At 48.0% G+C, this 19,881-nt stretch overlaps 1 protein-coding gene across 1 annotated transcript in view; it reads left to right on the top strand.

Moving 5' to 3' along the window:
- Nucleotides 1-19,881, top strand: part of BRIP1 (BRCA1 interacting DNA helicase 1) — a 1,426,214-nt gene that overhangs the window by 642,442 nt on the left and 763,891 nt on the right. The window lies entirely within an intron of this gene.

Below are 19,881 nucleotides of genomic sequence, written 5' to 3'. Positions count from 1 at the left end.
TTTACTCACACACCCACTCCTTTTCTCTCACCTTCTCTCTTTCCATCACAAATCCACAGTGTGTTGATCTGTGCTGTATATAGAGAAAGGCAAGAGCTTTGCATTTTTGAGAACATGGAAGGAATCAGTAAGTATCCTATTCTTTCATGCCAGCCAGCGGGTGGGTATTTTGGAAATGCATTCCCTACACACATTTGACACGTATTACTCTGATACTTACACATAGATTCATCAATGTCAAATTCTGCGATTCCTAAATTACGAGAAAAAGCAAATTGCAATTTAGAAATCGCAGAATGGCATTCATGAAAAAATGCGAGAAAAAAAAGCGATTTGCTATCGGCCGCAATCGCTGATTGCGAGTTACCGAAAATCGCATAAAATCACAGGAAGCTGCAGGTGAAACTTTCACAGGAAGGAAAAGGAAAATAAAATTTTCCGAACAAGAGCTAGAATATCTTACAAAGGGAGTGTGCAAGGACCACAACCGCCTCTTCGGGAAGGACTCGAGAAGGGTGCCTGAGGCTGATAAAAGGAGGATATGGTACGCATCCGCGCAAAAGTGAATTCTGTGGGGGTGACCCAGCGCTCTGTGGATGACTTGAAAAAACGATGGTACGACCTCAGAGGGCGGGCCAAGGAGAAGATCGCAGAGAGGCTGGGGGAGCGTGTTGCGACAGGTGGGGGAGAGCCCAGAGTCCCACCCAACACCCCACTTGAGGACTGAGTAGAGGACACCCTTATTCCGCAGGCATGCGTGGGGGTAATCCAGCTGGACTCCTCCCGACCCACCAAAGATACACAAGGTAAGTGCCATGCGACTGCGACCCTGTCCCCTAACAATGGGCATGACCCCAGATCATCCCATTACAAACCCCAGTCATGCAGCCAAAGCACACCACAAAAGCGCTATTGCATTGTGGGACATGTAGTCTGACCACAATTACCATCTAGCCCCATACAACCAGACCTGTTCAGTGAGAGTCAATCCTGCAGCGAGTCAGGGAATGGTAGCCTGCATGCATGTAGGAAGCTTAAATGTATAAGAAACATGTCACTAATCAACGTCCACTTTACATCACAGGTGGCGCCGAAGTACCCAGTACGGATAGGGATGCCCTGCAAATTGAAGAAATAACTGAGGACACTGAGGGAGACGTATATCCATCCCCACAACCAGGACCATCAGGGCAAGCTGCTGCACCAGCGGTCATACCACCACCTGCCCCTGTGGGCAGTGCTACCTCTGCGCCAACAGGCGCAGCAGTACCACAGCGAGTGACTCAAACACCAGTGGGGATGACAACACCAGCAGCAGCACGCCGACAAACCCGCCGCCCTGCAGCTGTGAGGAGCCACTCCAGCGGACTGGTGAGGGAGCCGCGCAATACCACATCACGCGCTCGCAGGGGGGTGAACGTGTGGGCACCTGGGCTCTCTAATGAGCGCCGTATGCTCTACGTCCACCAGACACAAGCCCGTCATCTCGCTGTTATACATCTCCAGCTCAACAAGACCGCCAGGAATGTTGGTCAGCTGTCAGACCATATGGAGAGGATGACCGCTGCTGTGGAGGCCAACACCCAGGCCATGTATAGCCAGCAGGACATCAACCGGCGCAGACACCGGCAGCTGCTGACCCACCTGTCTGCATACACGCGGTCCAATTATATTATTGGCAACGCGACCTCCAGGCTCTCACGACGCTCCTTGGCCATGCAGGTGCAAATGGTCCAGTGCTGTCAGAACGTCGCGAGAGCTCTGGAGCAAGGGCAACAGCAGTTCAGGGTATGCAGGCAACTGGCCATGGCCAGGCGGGGGGGGGACGACCCTAGTGAGGCTAATTCCAGCCATAGTAGCCAATCCATGCCACTGGTGGTAGCACCCCGCCGCAGCAGCAGGCCCTCTGCTGCCTCACGGCCAAATCAGGAGGAGGAACTGGAAAGAAGGTTGGGAGCATCTGCCCGGAGGCGGCATTGAACATTTGATTAGTACCATGAAGGGCCATGCTGCTGCTACAAGCATGCCCTCCTCAAGAACATGGGACATATGACGCAATATGGCAATCATGTTACAGTTTGGGGAATTCCCACTTTATTGTGCAAAAAACAATAACAAATATTCTGTTACACTTAATCTGACTCATGTCATTATTACTATTGTCATGCATGAGTGACGTCTTGGGTGTAGGGAGTGGGTGCACTAGAAACAGTTCATGCTGATTTGGTTACGGCGCCTGTGTCCTTCTGCAGGATTCTCCCCGCGTGCATGATGCACATGTGCAGGTGGTCGGTTGTCCCCTTCCGACTCACTGCCAGAGATCTCTACAGGTATCCTGCGCTTGGTAGCAATGTTGTGGAGGATAGCACACACGGCCACGATGCGGCAGCAGACCTCAGGCTCGTATTTGATGAACCCACCAGTCTTGTGAATTATGCGGAATCTGCTCTTCAAAAGGCCAAATGTCCTATCAATGCAATTTCTTGTGCGTATGTGTCTAGCATTTTAACGCCGTTGCTGTGGTGTTGCAGGGTTGAGGTATGGGGTGAGGAGATACTCATGGAGAGCGTAGCCGCTGTCACCTAAATGATAGGAGCAGAGGGTGAGTGCCTGTTCTGCGCAGCTACATGATCACAGTGTACTATTTTGGGGCATGTGTACTTACCTAGTAGGTGTCCTTCCCCAAAGTCTCCCCTGGCCAGTCGTGTGTGGATGCCACTGTGCCGGAATATGAAGGAGTCATGTGTGCTCCCCGGGTACTGTACCACTATGTCCGTGATGAATGTCTTGGCATTGCACACCATCTGGATATTGAGGGAGTGATAGGACTTGCGGTTGCGGTACATGTATTCCGTTTGTGCTGGTGGGCAGATGTGGATGTGGGTAAAGTCAATGCATCCTATTACATGTGGGAATTGTGCAACGTTGTAAAATTGAAGCTTGGTCTCATTCAAGTCCTATTGGCTGGTGGGGAATGAGATATAGTGGTGTAGCCCGGTCAGCATAGCCTCCAGGAAACTCCTTAGGCAGCGGGACATGGTGGGCTGGGATATCCCCCCTGCAACAGCGACTATCCCCTGGAAGCTTCCGGAGGCCAGAAGGTGCAGGCTGCACAATACCTGGACATGTGTGGGCACGGCCTTGGTCCTCCTTGTTGGGTGCTGCATCAGGGGGTCTAGGTCCCGGATCAGCTTGATGATCATTGCCCCATTCAGGCGGTACTTAGCGTACATTTGCTCCGCAATTTGCCCCAGAAGGGTGACCCGCTGGCGGAATATCCGCTCCCGGATCCTACATCTGTACCGTGCTGCTCGCTGTAGCCTTCGCCGCCTGACCACCATGTAGAGTCCTGGCATTGTGAGAGTCCTCCTGCTCCAGCTGCATTTCTTTAAGGGTGTTTGGTCAGGCCTGCACCTGTTGGTAGTTTGTTAAAGTTATTTTGAAAAAAAAAAATTTCCCTTACTGGTTACCACCTGGTCTGGGTTCTCCTTAAATTGCGCGTCGCTAATAGCGATTTTCGGGTTTTTCGCATTTTGGGATTTTTCTTGAATAGCAATTGCGATTATTTTGCAATGTCGCAAATAAATTCGCAGATTCCATGGTTTCTCGCAATTTCCGATTCGCTAATGGGCTTCTTCCAGGATTCTGCAAATTTATTTGCGATTTCGCAATTTTTCTTTAGCGAATTTGCTTTTTTTTTAGATTTCACTATCACGAATTCCTTTTATTCAAATTTCGATCGCAATTGCTAATTCGCAGCTATTGCGATCGCAATTTGGCTTCATGAATCTAGCTGGTAGTTTGGCAGGTTGCATGGTGAAGTATTCTAGTAAATTCATGATTGACGTAAAATGCCTATATTTATTTTTTACATGTTGTAAAATAAAATACAATACTTCAAGGAAGTCTAACATATGTTTATTTAATAATAGTCAATATGCAAGCAAAACAATCCTCGACAATTGTTGTTTCAACGATCAGAGCTTCTGCCCACATACCTGTTGAAGCATATAATCCTAAAATCCAGACATACCGAGCACACTGTAGCACAGCCTTTTCTCAATAAAAATGATGGAAATGTGAACACATGACTGAAACCGTTACTTTAATGAAATTCACTAGTAAGTAGATGGCCGGATCTTCTCGTAAGAAAGAATATGAGAATTCCTTGAAGACTAAATACATAAATTAAAACAAGGGCTGACTCCACTACTTTCTTCAGTTCACACTTCATGGTGCAAATCCTCAAAACAAGGCTGTACTTACTACTCAGTGTAGAAAATGTGCAATTGGACAACATTGAATAAAATGGCTTCTGGGCATCGGGTATACAGTATACTTTGCAGACATGTTAGAGTTACTGTGTGTTGTGTTGCTTAGTGTGTAAGTATTCCTTTAATTATCTCGAGTCTAGAATGTATGGTGTATTCTATTGGGGAGATTCGATATGTAGACAGTTGTGGAGCTGTTGCCGGATTAGTAGTACTTTTCCCCCTGGCCCTCACATGTTATATTTTATGTATTACCTAATAAATACTGAAGTAATCTACTATAACGACCTGACCTCGTTACTACACTGTGCACTTCAGGATATTGTAAAAAGGATATTGCAATGCAAACATGAAACGTATCAGTACATGTTATGACATGTAAAGGCATACAAGAGCATTGGTTCATAATAAAGCATGGAAACAAGTGATTCTGCTTCCTCACCCCTTTTTTTGTTGAGAGACAAAACTCTTCACAGTAATTCAGTTGCTTTTAAATGTATTATTTCGGCTTTTACAACAGTATTATCACTGTCATCATCATTCTCACATGTAGCGAGCAGATAATAGTGGAAGAACAAGCGCTTAGGATGATGCACATCATCATTTGTTTTAAAGCATACAGAAAGACCACAATTGTGGTCTTTCTGTATTTCCATCCCTTACTTCACAAATATCCTTCACATCCAAGACCAGATGGCATTTAATTTGAAGTCTTATCTGTTCTGAATCACGTGTGCTTTCTTAACACTATCTTTAATGCTTTCTGTTTGATCATGTATGCTGAGTGAGTTGTTGGGGAATATGTGCAGCGCTCTGTCCCTGCCATAGAGTATACACCCCCCCCTTGGATGCCAGGAGGTAATCTAAAGCCATTCTACTCTGCACAACCTAGTTTCATGGGCATCTAACTGATCAGTAATCAGTCTTAGTGAAATGGAAGTTGCATGTGCTACTTACGGCAATATTCAGCATTGCGTCTAGTCTCTTGAATAGCTTGCCCTACTCTATGCATTTGAAGAAATTGGAAAAGAATGTTTCTTTACGAAATTTCATAGTGGCCCCCTCATCTCTAGAGAGGGTGAACAGCAGATATAATGCAACCAGAGTAACAGAGCCCAGTCCTCTCACAGGGCAACCAAGGATGCTCCGTAGTTCCGTAGATAAAATAAGCATGCCTTTCTTGATGTTGCTGTTTTTGAGGCAACATACCAGTGGGGTTTTGGGATTTAAGCGGGTGGGTGAGGGAGAGAATTCAAAGCTTATCGTCATTACCACAATGTCACCCTCACTTTGACCCACAAACACATTTATATTTTTTTGATGTACGGCGCTTGCAAACTATCCCTTTTGGATTGGTTGGAACACGTTTTCTCATTATCTTTGTCTTGACATAAAAAGGGCTGTGCATAAAAGTGAAGTAGTGTGGCTAGTGAAGTAGTGTGGCTCACCGGTTAGAGGAGGCAGACCCGAGAGCAGAGGACGGCCCGGGACCAGGGTTCGATTCCCGGCGCGGCAGGTTTCTGGACCAGGGTCAGCGGACTCGATAATTCTCTCGCCTCGGTGCCCACTCTGATCAGTGATCACACTCGGCAACTCTGGGCATTAGCTTGCCTCATCTTCACTAACGGCCCCACCAGACCGCCGGGGATGCCTGGTCTCACCCTGGAGATACCCATTAAGGGGCCATCTCTCAGGGAAGCCAGGAAGGGTTTCGCAGCGGTCGAAGCGCCTTGGGACCCTCCGGGTAAGTAGTGCGCTATATAAATGCCTATACATTTACATTTACATTTACATTTAAAAAGCATTACTATTACCGATTTGAACTTCGCTAATTGTTTTTTTACTTCAGAAGAATGAAAGATTGAAGGGCCCAGTGATCTAGGCTATGGACTGACTAGTTGTGAACCCCCATTCTCTCTTCATTGTACGCACACTCGCAAATCAAAATTGTTTCTGGAAAAATATGGGTTGTATTTATTTAGAAACAACACTTCTTTAACTTGTACATCATATTATAGGACAAATAAAGCTGACCGGGGAATCTAAAAATGTTATGGCACACAAAATGAAGAAGCAACGTTTAATATTTGTTGCAGAATTTTTAATTAAACATAAAATTGAGGTCAGCGTTGCTTCTGCCCAGAAACACGGCACAGTTATTTATGGCCAAGTCTAATAGCTCCACAGCTTTAACCTACATGCATGACCCGTAACATTGTTTGTCTAGATAAGAACTGTATTGTGTTTTACATGCCTGTACAGCCGTCAAACTCACATCCTCTGTAGTCAGTCCTTGCCCACTGATTCTAGATGGCCTGGTCTGTATTTGATCCACCTTTTGTCCCATGGGCCTCGTAGTTTGAGAAAATGCATCAGTAGCATAGGTCCCTAGCTGACATCTCAAAAATACCAACTCCCTCTGTTATCCACACTGGAGCCACAACCGTATTCATGCAAGACCTCAATGTGTTAAACAGTGAGTTGGAAAGTTACCCAAGAGCAGAGAATTTCCACGTCTTCCTGTCCTAACAGGTGGGAAACTGTATCTAGACTAGTGAGGTTACCATCATCAAACATTATACTCCAGCATAAAGATGACCACGCTCAAAAATGACTAAAGGTTAGATAGCTGTCATTCTTGTGTTAGAGAACATACCATTCTCAGGCTGTATTTGTTAGACATCATAAATACAATAAAAAAATAATTGTCATGTTAACTTACAACATGTACATCATTGTGGACTATTACGTGGACATAACTAATGCACAAAATCTAATTCATTCTCAAAGAAGTCCAACCCTCAAGCCCTTGTGACATTGACCAATTCATTGGACTTGAGCCTGGGAAAAAACCCTTGGGTCCCTACAGAAATTGTCCTTTACAAGGCAAACCCACCTGCTCCTTCAAGGTAGAGGGAGCTTGGGTCAGCATGAAATATGGTCCTGCGATCAACCATTCCAGACCTATCCCAAATAAGGCATCACCTTGGCACCCATTGGGTGATGGGTCAGGCTGACTGCTCCTTCAAGGTAGAGGGAGCTTGGGTCAGCATGAAATATGGTCCTGCGATCAACCATTCCAGACCTATCCCAAATAAGGCATCACCTTGGCACCCATTGGGTGATGGGGCAGGCTGACTGGACCATACCTTGATCCCTTGGCCCAGCCACAGGCCCCAAACATCAGCATCCCCAGGGTCATGTAATGGAGTACACTGGAACGACATGGACATTTGCTGCAGTGGACACCCCCAGCCCTTCACATAAAATCATAGTACCCCTGCCCTAAGAATTCTCCCGGGTCGGAAGCAGGAACAAACGATTCACGTCAGTGGTCTTCAGGAGCAACCAGGCAGCAATGTGATCATAGGTAAATCTCTATTTGACCTGTCTTGCTGCCCCTGCCGGTCACCCAGACAACCCCACTGTTCTAGAAACCAATGGTTGCTGCAGCATGGAAGCGAGGCATCCACAGTTCGCTGCTGCCAAATTTGAATTTGACGATGCACAGATTGCTCACCTAAGGCCAGTGTCCTCTTATTATCCTTCAGTTCAGTATGAAACCAGCATTTATGATGATGATGTTGGGATGGAATCCATCTGTTTGAAATGCAAAATAACATTTTCCAGTGAGCACAAAAGATCTGTGTGACAGTAACACTGTTCAGTACAACATTTCCTCAACAGATTACAAGTTCATATCACACACCATGGAACTCTTGCACATGAATGTAATGCCATTAAAATCTGCACCACATTTTGAAATGATGGGCACATAAATATAACTGTTTTTGCAAAGAGCAGGGCACGCGTCTCTATTTCTTAAACAGCCAAGTTCTTAAGGCCATCCTAAACACAGATAAAGTTGGAAGTGTTCTAATGGAGAAGGGGAGTGCATTCCAGAGCTTGGGGGCAGCCGCCCTAAATTTTCTGCCACCCTAGCTACATTTGAAAAGTCTCTTAATTGCTTGCAGTTTAGCTCCTTCAGAGAGCAGATGCCCTTTTGTGACATACCAATAACGTAGGCATCTCAGGAACTTGGGGATGGAATCCTGACGTGCTCTGTTGGTAATACAGAAGGCCTTAAAGATGATACGGTTCTTAACTGGGAGCCAATGCAGTTTATGCAAATGTTTTCAATCTGAAAGGTGTCTAGGGTTTCCCAACAGTAGCCTAGCGGACGCATTTTCAATCATTTGCAACTTGTTGAGTTGCTTCTCAGGCATTTCAAAATAGAGACCATTACAGTAGTCTATTTTAGCAAGACTCAAAGAAGAAATCACTGTTTTCCTATTATCCGTAGGGATAAAAGGTAGTATTTTTCTGATTTTTTTCAGCCGAAAAGAGCTCGATGAGGAGGCAGCCTTAACCTGTGCCTCGAAGTTCAGCTTATTATCAATGATCACGTCAAGGTTTGTTGCCTTGTTAACTAGGATAGGTGCCGTCCCAAGTTTGTCAGGCCACCAACTCTGTGACCAGTTTGGCAAAAAATTGCTGAAAATGACTACTTTTTTTGACTGAATTCAGTCTCAGACATTGAGAGCTCATCCAGGAGCTGACCGCCAGCATGCAGTCCTTAAAGTTTTACATTGGTGGTAAAGTATTTTTTTGATACCGACAGGACAATTGGGAACTGTGTGAACTGACACTGATGCTGAAGTTTAAAAGGGTTTGTAGTCTTTTTAGACTGATGTTCTGATATTTAGGCCATGTTTTAGGTTATGGTGCTTTAAATGATGTCCTCTGGTTATCGGTATATATTTGATGCTTACTGCGGCATTTTTGTCCCTGCTAGACCTTGCGGTAACTACCTAGGATTGCCATGCTATAGCAAAAGCCATTTTTGTTATCTACACACAATTTTATTATTGCCTATATACATGGGATTTAGGTCTAGCTTGCTGGAGAAAGTTTTAGAAGTTTGGAAAACCTTATGTCACCAGATCTTCAAACAGTACCCTAAGAATAGATACAGCCCTTTCTGTAATTCGCTTTCAATTGTTTTCAGTGGTTTGCCATTGCTTGGTTTGACTGACCATCAATGACATGATGTTTCAAAGATGGAGACATTGACTCATTTTTGTTAATTAGTTTTGGTGATGAGGTATGAAGTAGTCCTTTTGTTAGACTGCAGATGTGACTTGATGTGTAACGTGTGTGTTCTTTGATGGATTAGCGTATTTGTGTTTTTTTCTTCTATTTACTAAGAGTGTGTTGTTTGAATGCCTTATCCTGTTATCAATACACAGAACTATTCACTAATAACCCTTGCATTTCGCTTTGTTTTACTTTTCTGTCATGCTAACATATTGCTGGATTGGCTGATTATTTTGTTCACAAAATAGAGAGGTGTACTCCCAGTGGCTTACTTAAAGATGCGCTGAAATGATCGGCCCTCTCGCAAAGGTGTCTACTGTACAATATTTGGCTGTGTAAGGATTTTTTACTTCACCACTTGCAATACCATATATATCTTTTTACTGCTTTTCAACACTTCTTCGTAGGTACAGTTTATCTCTGCTATTCAGTCTGCTAAGCAAATGGATTCTTTTCCCAGCGTCTACATTTATTGTCAACAAAAATGTTGCATGCTTACAGGATTTTGTTTTTAGGTCGAAGTTACCCAAGTATTACCAAACACTTCTAATAACAACAAGCCGGACGTATTGACTTGTTGTATTACATTGCTTGTGACTCGCAAAAAGTGTCCATTAGGAAAAGGCTGACAGGATAGCTCCATTGTTTCAATGCTTGACACTGACGAGCATGGTGATCTGAAGGTCTCTGGTTTGAATCCAGTCAAGACAGACTCAGCTTTTCATCCATCTGAGGTTGGTAAGATGAGTACCTCAAACTCGGTAATGTTACTATCTGGTATTTACGGTGACTAGAATCGGCATAAGTATGGTGTGAAGCTCTATAGAAAGCATGCTTTGTTATTAGTTTGTTATAAGAAATACCTTTGCATAAAAATATACTGGAGTGGGATTGGTTCCTGATAAATCCATTAGTGAAGTTGAAACTTGGTATATAGCGCGGAGAAGGCAAATGCAGTTCTCACAGTCCTGTGATGAGTTTGTAACTTAAACCCTTGCATGTAAAATCCTCTACTTCCCCTCGGGCATCAATTAAGCCGAACAGAGCATGCAATCAATCATGCCTATTTTCCCTAAGCCTTCGTGTCAAATGGGGTTTGTTTTCACCAGCAGCGAGGGAGCATCTACTCTTAATTCTCCTAAGCCCTGTGGTAATTTGGAGTTGTAAAGAGGCCCAATTACATTGTCACTTGTAAGTGTCTGTGTTCGGTGAGACCATATTACACAAGTGAACACATAAAGAGATAATTGACAGCTTGTGAACAAAAAGACACTTAGAGTGTGATAACACATGCACTTGTAGCCTTCCCAGAGGGCTGCCTTATTTTTAAAATGAAATACGTTTTAGGCCATCGATCTTACATGCCTGGAAGCCTCAAAAGTCTCTAAACTGTGTTTGTTTTCGCTATTGTTTGGGCGAGCTCTGCCATTTGAGAAGCTCTTCTTTCTTCTTTTTTGAACAGACGGCTTTTGTTGCCTTGCCGATCCAGGAAATAATCCCCTTTGTGAAAAAAGGCTATTAACGGTTCGCTGTGTGATTCCAAAAGTTAACGCACAAAACATATCTTTTCATGGAATTTATTGGCCTGATTAAAAATTGCACAGCCTATAACGTATATATTCTGTTAGTCTGTTATTGGCGAAATAACGTTGATAAACATTAAAATAGAAAATGTTGCGTTCAATAGCTATTCTTTCGTTATGATATTTAATTTGGGATGCATATGACCGACATTGTATGTTGTGTTTTTCAGCCATGGCTTTTCAATGTGACAGGCAGAGCGTTCATTTGTAAAATAATAAGTGCTGGTGCCCAAAGCTTTAGACTCTGGAAGCCCACAGTGAGGACATTGCCCATCTTCAACTCAGTGGAATCGGTGACATGACTCACAACTACAGTTTTGTGGGTTCACTCAAGCCATGCTTATTGACCACCATGCTAGTACTTCTAGAAAAAACACAGGCACACGGCCAGGAGTGGTGTGCTGTACTTTATTTGTTGATTATTTGTATGTCTCTCAAATGATATATTTCCCCTCTTTGGTTCTAGATGTGGTATTCTTTCTCCACTCTGGTATTCCACCTTTTTGCTTAGCCCCTCCTCTCACCAACTGGTCTCAATATGGCAGCTTCCCTCAGGGGGAAAAGAGAGAACTCTTAAATGTCCTGCAGGGTCTGAGTATTGGCTTGTTCACCCCTAACTTTCACCCTGTAGTGTGACTCCCTTTCACACTGGGTGCTCCCTCATTCCCATTGTGTATGGCTTTTTAATAATTGGCATCTTTTTCTCCACACCACCACCTCTGAAAAGGAAAGAAATGAATAAAGGGCACTTGCCTGAGGTCACAGACCTCCTTCATGAATGTGGCATCAAGAACCTCTGTGTCCTCTAGGCTTTCTTTTTTTTAAACTCTTTTTATTAAGAGTGCTCATTCCAGTTGTCATGTCAATCCATTGGTCACATTGCATCAGACAAACAGGCAGTGTGCAATGTAAGGAATAGTCACTATTAACCATTAACTGGACATTCCAAGTAAAACCCATTATCCCAGGCCACCCCCATTTCCCTGTATCTTCTCCAAGGCCCCCAGATGTTCTTCAATTTTTTGGGGCACCCCCTACTTTTATAAATGGTCTCCTCTGACACGAATTGATGTCCCGCTCCCACTGGTCCCACTATGGAGGAGCTGACGCCCCGAGACCCTGGCAATATTCCTTTTTGCCACTCCCGCCGCCATGGCCAACCAGAGTTCCCCATATCTGGTCCAATCAGTGGGCCCCTTTATCATTAAGAGTAACCATCTGGGCTCCCTCGGGACAGGAGAGCTCACCACCTTCGCCATTATGTCTGTGACCTTGGTCCAAAAGCGGACAATCTCCGGGCACTCCCACAGTATGTGGTAGAAGGACCCTTCCCCCCACACGCGCACAAAGTAGACTGGCACTCACCCCAGGTGTACAGTAGGGTGCGGGGGCTGTGTACCCGGTGCAGAATTTGGAGCTGCACCAGCCGGAACCGGACCCGGACAACGATTTCCAGAGGACTCTGCAGGGCGTCCTGCCAGTCGTCGTCCTCCAAGGGGCTTAAATCCCGCTCCCAAGTCGCCTTCAGTTGACACTAAAGGATAGCGCATGTTGTTTATTAGCTTGCGGTAGATTGTGGACATGGGCTTTTCAAGGATGGGATCGAAGAGTAAACGATCATCCATGGGGGAATGTTCCGGGACGGAGGTGTCCCCTCGAATACGGGAACGTAAAGCATGTACGAGGCGTAGGTAATGATAGCGCTGCGAGTCCTGTAGATCATATTCCTTCTGCATGTATTCAAATGAACGGGGACGTCTGCCTTCCACACATCCCTCAAGTAGTCAATGCCAATGATTTGCCAACCCCTAAAGCCCTCCAATCGAGCTACCTCACTCAGCTGCTCCCCAATCCACAAAGGGGTCCTACCCGTCAGGGATCCCGTTCACCCCAGGAATCTACTCGCCTCCCTCCAACATTGGAACACCACTCCGTTATGTGAGGGCCAATCTGCACGTGTCCTACGGGTGCATAACAATTATTCAAAATTCCCGCCCGGCATCACAAACTGATCCACTCTATAGGCCGGATCCGACCTGTCTGCATACACCCAGTCTTTTACCACCTGCAGCTGGGATACCCAGTAATATAATTGCACGTCCGACAGGGCCAGCCCACCGTCGTACACCCCCCTTGTTAGTTTGCGCAACGCAATCCGGGGGTTGCCCCCATCCCAGAGAAGCGTCCGCACCGCCTGAGATATTCGTTTGAAAATCCCCAGCGGGATCGGATACGGTGTGTTCTGCAAGATATGTGGGAGGCGGGGTAACGCCAACATTTTAAACATCGCGGCACGTCCCATCAGGGACAGAGGCAGCGTGCGCCAGTGACTTACATCAGTGAGAAGGCGCGTCACCTGAGGCTCTAGGTTTCTAGTAAGAAACTCTACTTTGTCTCTGGTGATGAACACCCCCAGGTACCTGAAGCCATCTCTCGCTAACACCACAGGGCATCTGGACGGTATCCACGGAGGAGGGCCCGAGAGGGGAACGATAACCGATTTTGCCCAATTGATTCGATAGCCTGAGTAACTCCCAAAGAGCTCGAAGAGGTGAAGTGCCAGCACCATCGACTGGTAGGGCCTAGCCATATATAGCACAATGTCGTCAGTGTAAAGGCTGATGCGCTCCTCCCATTCGTCATTCAGTGCCAGTCCCAAGAACGACCTGTCCCTCCTGACCCAATGAGCCAACGGCTCCAGCGCCAAGGCGAACAAGGTGGGGGACAAGGGGCATCCCTGCCTCGTGCCCCGCCGGAGCTGGAAGGCTCTGGATACCGTTCCGTTAACCCGTATGCGTGCTAATGGCTGTTCATAAAGGAGGCGCACCTAACTGCAGAAAATCGGACCGAATCCCAGTCTCCGCAGGACCATGAAGAGGTATGACCACTCAAAGCTGTCGAACGCCACGGATGTGTCCAGCGCCATCAATGCCGTCTGTGTGTCCTCCACCCCATCCGCCATATACAGTACGCCATACAAGCGTCGCAAATTATGTGTAGTACTTCTTCACGGCATGAAACCTAACTGATCTACAGGTATCAGGTCCGGCAGTACCGGGAGCAACCTGTCCGCCAGGACCTTGGCTAACGCCTTCGCCTCTGCATTTATGAGTGAGAACGGCCGATAGGAAGAGTAACAATCGACCGCTTTGCCACCCTTGTGGATAACCACGATCGTGGCCTCTCTCTGGTTGGGCAGTAGCATCCCCACCTGGCGCTCCTATAGGTACATCCGTAGAAGAGGGCATGTGACAATGTTCGACTGTCTCTTGAAGATCTCAATTGGGAGCCTGTTGGGACCCTGTGCCTTCCCCTATCTCCTCACTAGACAAAGCTGTCTCCAGAGCATCACTCTGAGACTGGGACAGAGTGGGAAGCACAAAGTCGCTGAGAAATTCCTCACAGTCCTGCTCCGTCCTGGTTCATACCGGGGTGTATACTTCTTCAAAGTATGTTGCAAACGCCTCCACAATGTCCGTACTGGTGGACACAAGGGAAACCGACTTATCCCGCACTGCCGCCACCCAGGAGCTCTCTCTATCTCTGCGTTCCAGCCAAGCCAGGACCTTCAGGGCTTTATCTCCAACATTGTATATACAGTGTTGTTTGGCCAGAGTAAAGGTCTTTGCCTCGCCCTGCGTTAGGGCCCTGAGCTCTTTCTGCTTAAGTGCCAGAGCATGACGACTGTCTAGCGAGGACGCAACGTCCACCCTATGTTCTAGCTCAGTGATCTCATCCTCAAGCCTCCTAATCCGTAAGGATCCCTCCTTCTTTTTGGCTCCAATCAGGGCTGTGCCTGCCCCCTCAAGACTGTCTTGTACGCCTCCTAAAGTGTAATATGTGATGCTCTGGTTTTCTTCAAAATATAACTGGGAGCCCTACCTAAGTTAACCACCTATCTTATCATCCTGCAGATGCCACGGATCTATCCGAGGGAACACCGCCCTGTTGACGACTGGCCACCTCAAAATCGCACCCACCGGGGAGTGGTCAGAGAGACCCCATGCCATGATTTGGGGGTCCGAAAAGTCCCTCAATTGATCAATACGTGTCAGCAAGTGATCCAATCTAGAGAAGAACCCGTGCCTGGCCGAGTAGAACATATATTGTCTCGAGGAGGGATGGTGTGCCCGCCATAAGTCGCTCAGGCCAAAAGACTCCAGGAATCCCTGCAGTCCCCGGTCCCCCGGGTATCCCTGTCCCCCACCCAATCTATCGAGGTCAGCAGCAATAACCGCGTTCATGTCCCCACACACCAGGAGTATCCCCAGGGGAAGACCTGTCAAAAAGGAGCCCAGTTGTGCGTAGGTCGTTGAGTGTAGGCCCGGTGGGACATAGCAGGATCAGAAAACAACCGTCCGTCCCTCCCACCCACCCGCCACTGCCACCATGCATCCCGAATCATCTGTCCACGTCCCGGTGATCACAATAGGAAAGGTCTTACGCAATTAGAATGCCCACTCCCCTGGAGCCAGACGTGATGCCCGAGTGAGCAGCCATTTTGTACCCAAAGCGGTCCAATGCCTGGCATCTGTTACCCTGCAAGTGCGTCTCCTGCAGGAGACCCACATCAGGGGAGTGTCGCTTCAGATGATGCAGCACCAAAGTCCTTTTAATCTTGTTGCCCAGGCCATTGACATTCTACATCCAGATCTTAACCTGTGTCTGGGAGCCCATCCTAAATTGGTGTCCCACCAGCTCTACGACTGAAACCTGCTACCCTGTGGTGAACCACCCGCAACCACTCCCTCCAAAGGACTGACCAAGTAATGAGCATGACAAACCCGTCCATAAGAAACAAACCCCTCCCCCCCACCCGCACATACCCAACCCCACAACCTCCCAAACATCCCCCCACCTCCCTGCCTGGTGAGCCTCCAACCACCCATCAATAAAACATGCAGAGTGCCTGTCGCCCCAATACCACAACAAGAACCATACCAGAGGAAACGTGGGATCGCTGACCTAAGGAAGATGCATATGTATCATAACGGATCATAACGGATCACACCCCCTCTCGTGCAATTCAACCCCCAGTGTCCCACCCTCGACATTATACCCCCATCACCCGGCACAACAAACAGTCCCGCCTGTAAGCAGCCAGGGTCACAGAGCGAAGCCGTCCTTGACCCTCTCTCCTCCCGGGATCCAAGCCGCCCGGTTACCCATCTCTTCTGCCCATAGTCACAGTTAAAACAGGGCCACATATGTAACTTAGCAAACCCCTACCATACCAGAGTCACTCCGACTGCTGCCTTTCATCGTCTCTGGGAGCTCTCACTTCGTCTGGGCTCGCCCCCCGGCCTCCTCGTTCCACCTGCGTTTCCTGCCGCTTCCCCCGCCGACCCACAGTGCACCATCATTCCAGCCAATCGGCGGCGTCCGCTGGCGTGTCGAAGAAGTAGGCATTGTCTCCATCTAGAACCATGATCCGTGCAGAGAACAGCATCATGTACTTCACCCCCTTATCTCGAAGCACCCTCTTTATACCATCAAAGGAGCGCCGCTGTCGCTGCAGATGTAGCGTGAAGTCCGGAAAAGAACGGATGATGACATTGTCCCGGTGGAAGTCCCCATGGACAAGTGCCACCTGCAATATGGCGTCCCTATCCCTATAGTTAAGGATGCGGGCAATGATCGTGCGTGGGGGGGGCTCCTGGCTTGGGCTTGCCACCCAAGGCTTTGTTCATGCTCGACAGAAAAGAAATTCAAGAGGCGTTTCGGCTTCAAGTGATTCAAAATGAGGTCCTCCACAAAGAAGTCTGTCGAGGGCCCCTCCATTCCCTCCGGTACACCCACTATAAGAATGCTATTTTGCCTAGCACAGCCTTCCTGGTCCTCCAGGTGGGCATACACGTCGGCTTGGTTCTTGGTGAGCATGGCCACATGTTCCTCTAATCGCTTCGTCTTTGCCTGTAGCCCGTCTATGCCGGTTTCCGCCGCAGCAACTTTTTCAGACATTTTGCGGAAGTCCTCCTGCAGGAGGTTCACCTCCTCTCTCACGGAATCAAGTTTCGGCTTCATGGTGCCCCAAAAATCATTGATGGCCCTCATTATGTCCTTCAGGGACGGGTCAGGGCCCCCGTCATCCTGGTCTCCGTCATGGCCGCCACCTGACGCACCCCGATCTCGGGTCATCGCCACTGTGTACTTTCTATCTGATTGGATTGGCCTGGTACTCTGTTCCATTCTGGGCCCGGCTTCCCGGAGGCACCAGACCCCAACTGGCCAGGAAGACCCTCCTGTGGCTACTGTCTCTAACTCCGTGACCACCCGCACCAGGTGCAATTCGCGAGCCTCCAATTCACTGGCCCTCTGCTCCCACAGGATCGCTGCAGCTGGCACTCCAGTCCATCAAGCTCCCCTGCCCCACAGTGGCACTCCAACCAGAGTGGGCGAGGCCGTGTCAGATGCTCCAGCGGGGGGACCATCAATAGGGCACAGGTTCCAAGGCACCACCCCTGCGTCCAGAGGGCTGAGGCCCGGCCGAAAAGGTCCCAGTCCAGGCACCATGGAGGGGCCCCTCCTGGTGCTAGGCGTCCACTCAATCTCGGGCCTCCAGCTGACTCTTAGTCGCACCCGCCTCCCAGGCGGACCACCTCCACAGGCCGACGCTCACTCCTCCACGTGGAGTCCCCCGCACGGCCACCGACACTCACAGCAACACTCCTTACTGAATTAGGGGAGCACCCCCCCTCACTAGGGCAGCAATGCCGGGGGTTACAGCACTGGAGTCAATCCGCTGGGCCCAGGCGCCGCATACGCCTCACTACTGTTGAAAAGCCGCCGCTCGTCTCTCTAAGGCCGCCTTCACCCACCTGTCGCAACTTCGCAGGGAGACTTCGGAGCCCATCCACGGCAGGCGTCACTCGCTGCCGAGCTCCTCTCCGTAATGACACGGCGACTATGCCCCCACGGAGGCAGCAGTGCCGCGGCCCACTCCACTGAGGATGATTCACCTGTCCGCGAGGCCGGACGGGCCTCCCGATCCCAGGAGAGCCACTGTTCAACACACCCGGGCAGCCGCCATTTTAGGGTGCTCTCGACCGATCGCCGCCAGTCCACCAACGTCGTCCTGGGACACTCGAGGCCTCCGTAAGGCACAGTCGCCGACGCCAGACCGCTCCCACAACCTCGGGTGTCCTCTGCGGTCGCTCCGGTGCGCTGATATTGACGGATGTCAGGGGAATAGTTAAGTCGCTAGCGCAGCTCCTGTACTACGCCGCCATCTTCCTGGTCTGCTGGCCACGCCCCCCGGCTTTCTTGATGTCTACCTCTGTCGATTCTTCACTCCAAGGTCTTATTGGCGTCTTACCAGGCAGAGTTTTTCTGGTAATCCCTGCAATCCTCTGTCGATCTTCTCCTGTGTGGCACTCCTTTCCAGGAATCCCTCGAATTTGTGCCTCTGCTCTGCTTGATTACCTCCATCATCCTTTTAGTCCTTCGCCTTCTCGTCTCTCTCCCACACCAACTCCGTTTCTCCTTGTCCTTTTGAGTTCTAGATTCTGCTCCGTGTCTTGACATTTTCATTGGCCGCATCACCTAGATGATTGCTGTTCCCCAAAATATTGACGGCCATATTGGAATCCTCCGCAGGAGTTTCTGAACTATTACTGGCCCTTCCTCCTAGGAATGGATGTTGAGGCCTTTCAGTGACTGGATATCAGGATAGGAAGTCCACATTCCCTTGCAGTTTCCCTGGTTTGTCGAAAGCCTGGAATGAGAAAGGGTCTAAAGTCAGGAACCTCCTCAAAATTCTAGGATTAGTATCTTTATTATGAGCCAATCAGGTGAGTGGTGGGTGCATGAACAGTCAACAGAATGAAGGGGCGTCCTAACAGCTAATACTGTAGTGCCTCCTCAGTCCATTTGATGGCAAGACAATATTTCTCTACGGTAGAATAATAGAGTTATCTTCCAGGGGATCCTCATCAATAGTCATAAGCATTAGAATATTCCCGCCCATGCGCGGGAGCCCGGAAACACTATATTATATGTGCCCCACATATATATACACATATATATATATATATAAATAATATATATATAAAAAACAAGCAATAGCAGCCAAATCACATCAGAGCTGAAATATGCTGTGAAGAATTTCCACCATACATGTATATAATAGGCATTAGAAACATGAGAAACAACACCAAAGATTGTTTAGAAATTGTTTTAATGCTCAGAAAGCAGTTGAAATTCTCATAACTCACTGGAAGCATAAGAAGCTCCCAGGCTGCATTGCAAACGCACAGTCTAAAAAGACTGAAAAGCTAACATGTAGCTGAATAGCAAAAAACTGACACTGTGCCTTTAAGGCACTCATGACCCCCTGTATCCCATCATGCCCCAGGGGTGACAGTTAGGTCAGTTGTTCTTTCCGGCTCCTTCAGTGAAGGACCCTGTTTACACAGCTCCACTATTTTTCTGGTTTTTAACAGAAAAATACTTCTTTTTGTCAACTTTTGCTCTTACTTCGACGTCTTACATCTAGTCAAGTAAGATACTGCTTGTTTTCAGCAGTTTGGTTAGCATTTTCTTCTGAGAATGCCTTCACTCTTTGATAAATGCCCTTCTTGTGGCAACAAGAAGGCAAAATCAGACAGCCACGACGTCTGTATCCTTTGCCTGCCTGAAGATCATGATCCAGGCACCTGTCCTCATTGTGAGAACCTGTCAGGAAGAACTCTCAAGGACAGGGAGAGAATTCGAATTTATGGCCTGGCTCACAGAGCTTCAAGAGGGAGATCTCCAGTGAAGAAGGGCTCCAAGAAGACTCATACCTCTTCAAAAAAGAAGTCTTCATACCCTTCAACTTCAGCGTCGACCTCAGCGCTGAGAAAAGATCCACAGGTGGAGTTTTCCTCTTCGAAACTACCGTCGACGGCGGGCTCGCCGTCGAGAAGAAGACCAGGTACGTCGACGACGTC

Source organism: Lissotriton vulgaris, chromosome 2_1 (assembly GCF_964263255.1).
Source record: "Lissotriton vulgaris chromosome 2_1, aLisVul1.2, whole genome shotgun sequence".
Taxonomy (NCBI): Eukaryota; Metazoa; Chordata; class Amphibia; order Caudata; family Salamandridae; genus Lissotriton; species Lissotriton vulgaris.
The sequence above is the reverse complement of the archived record's forward strand: the minus strand, read 5'-3'. Positions and strand labels throughout refer to the sequence as shown.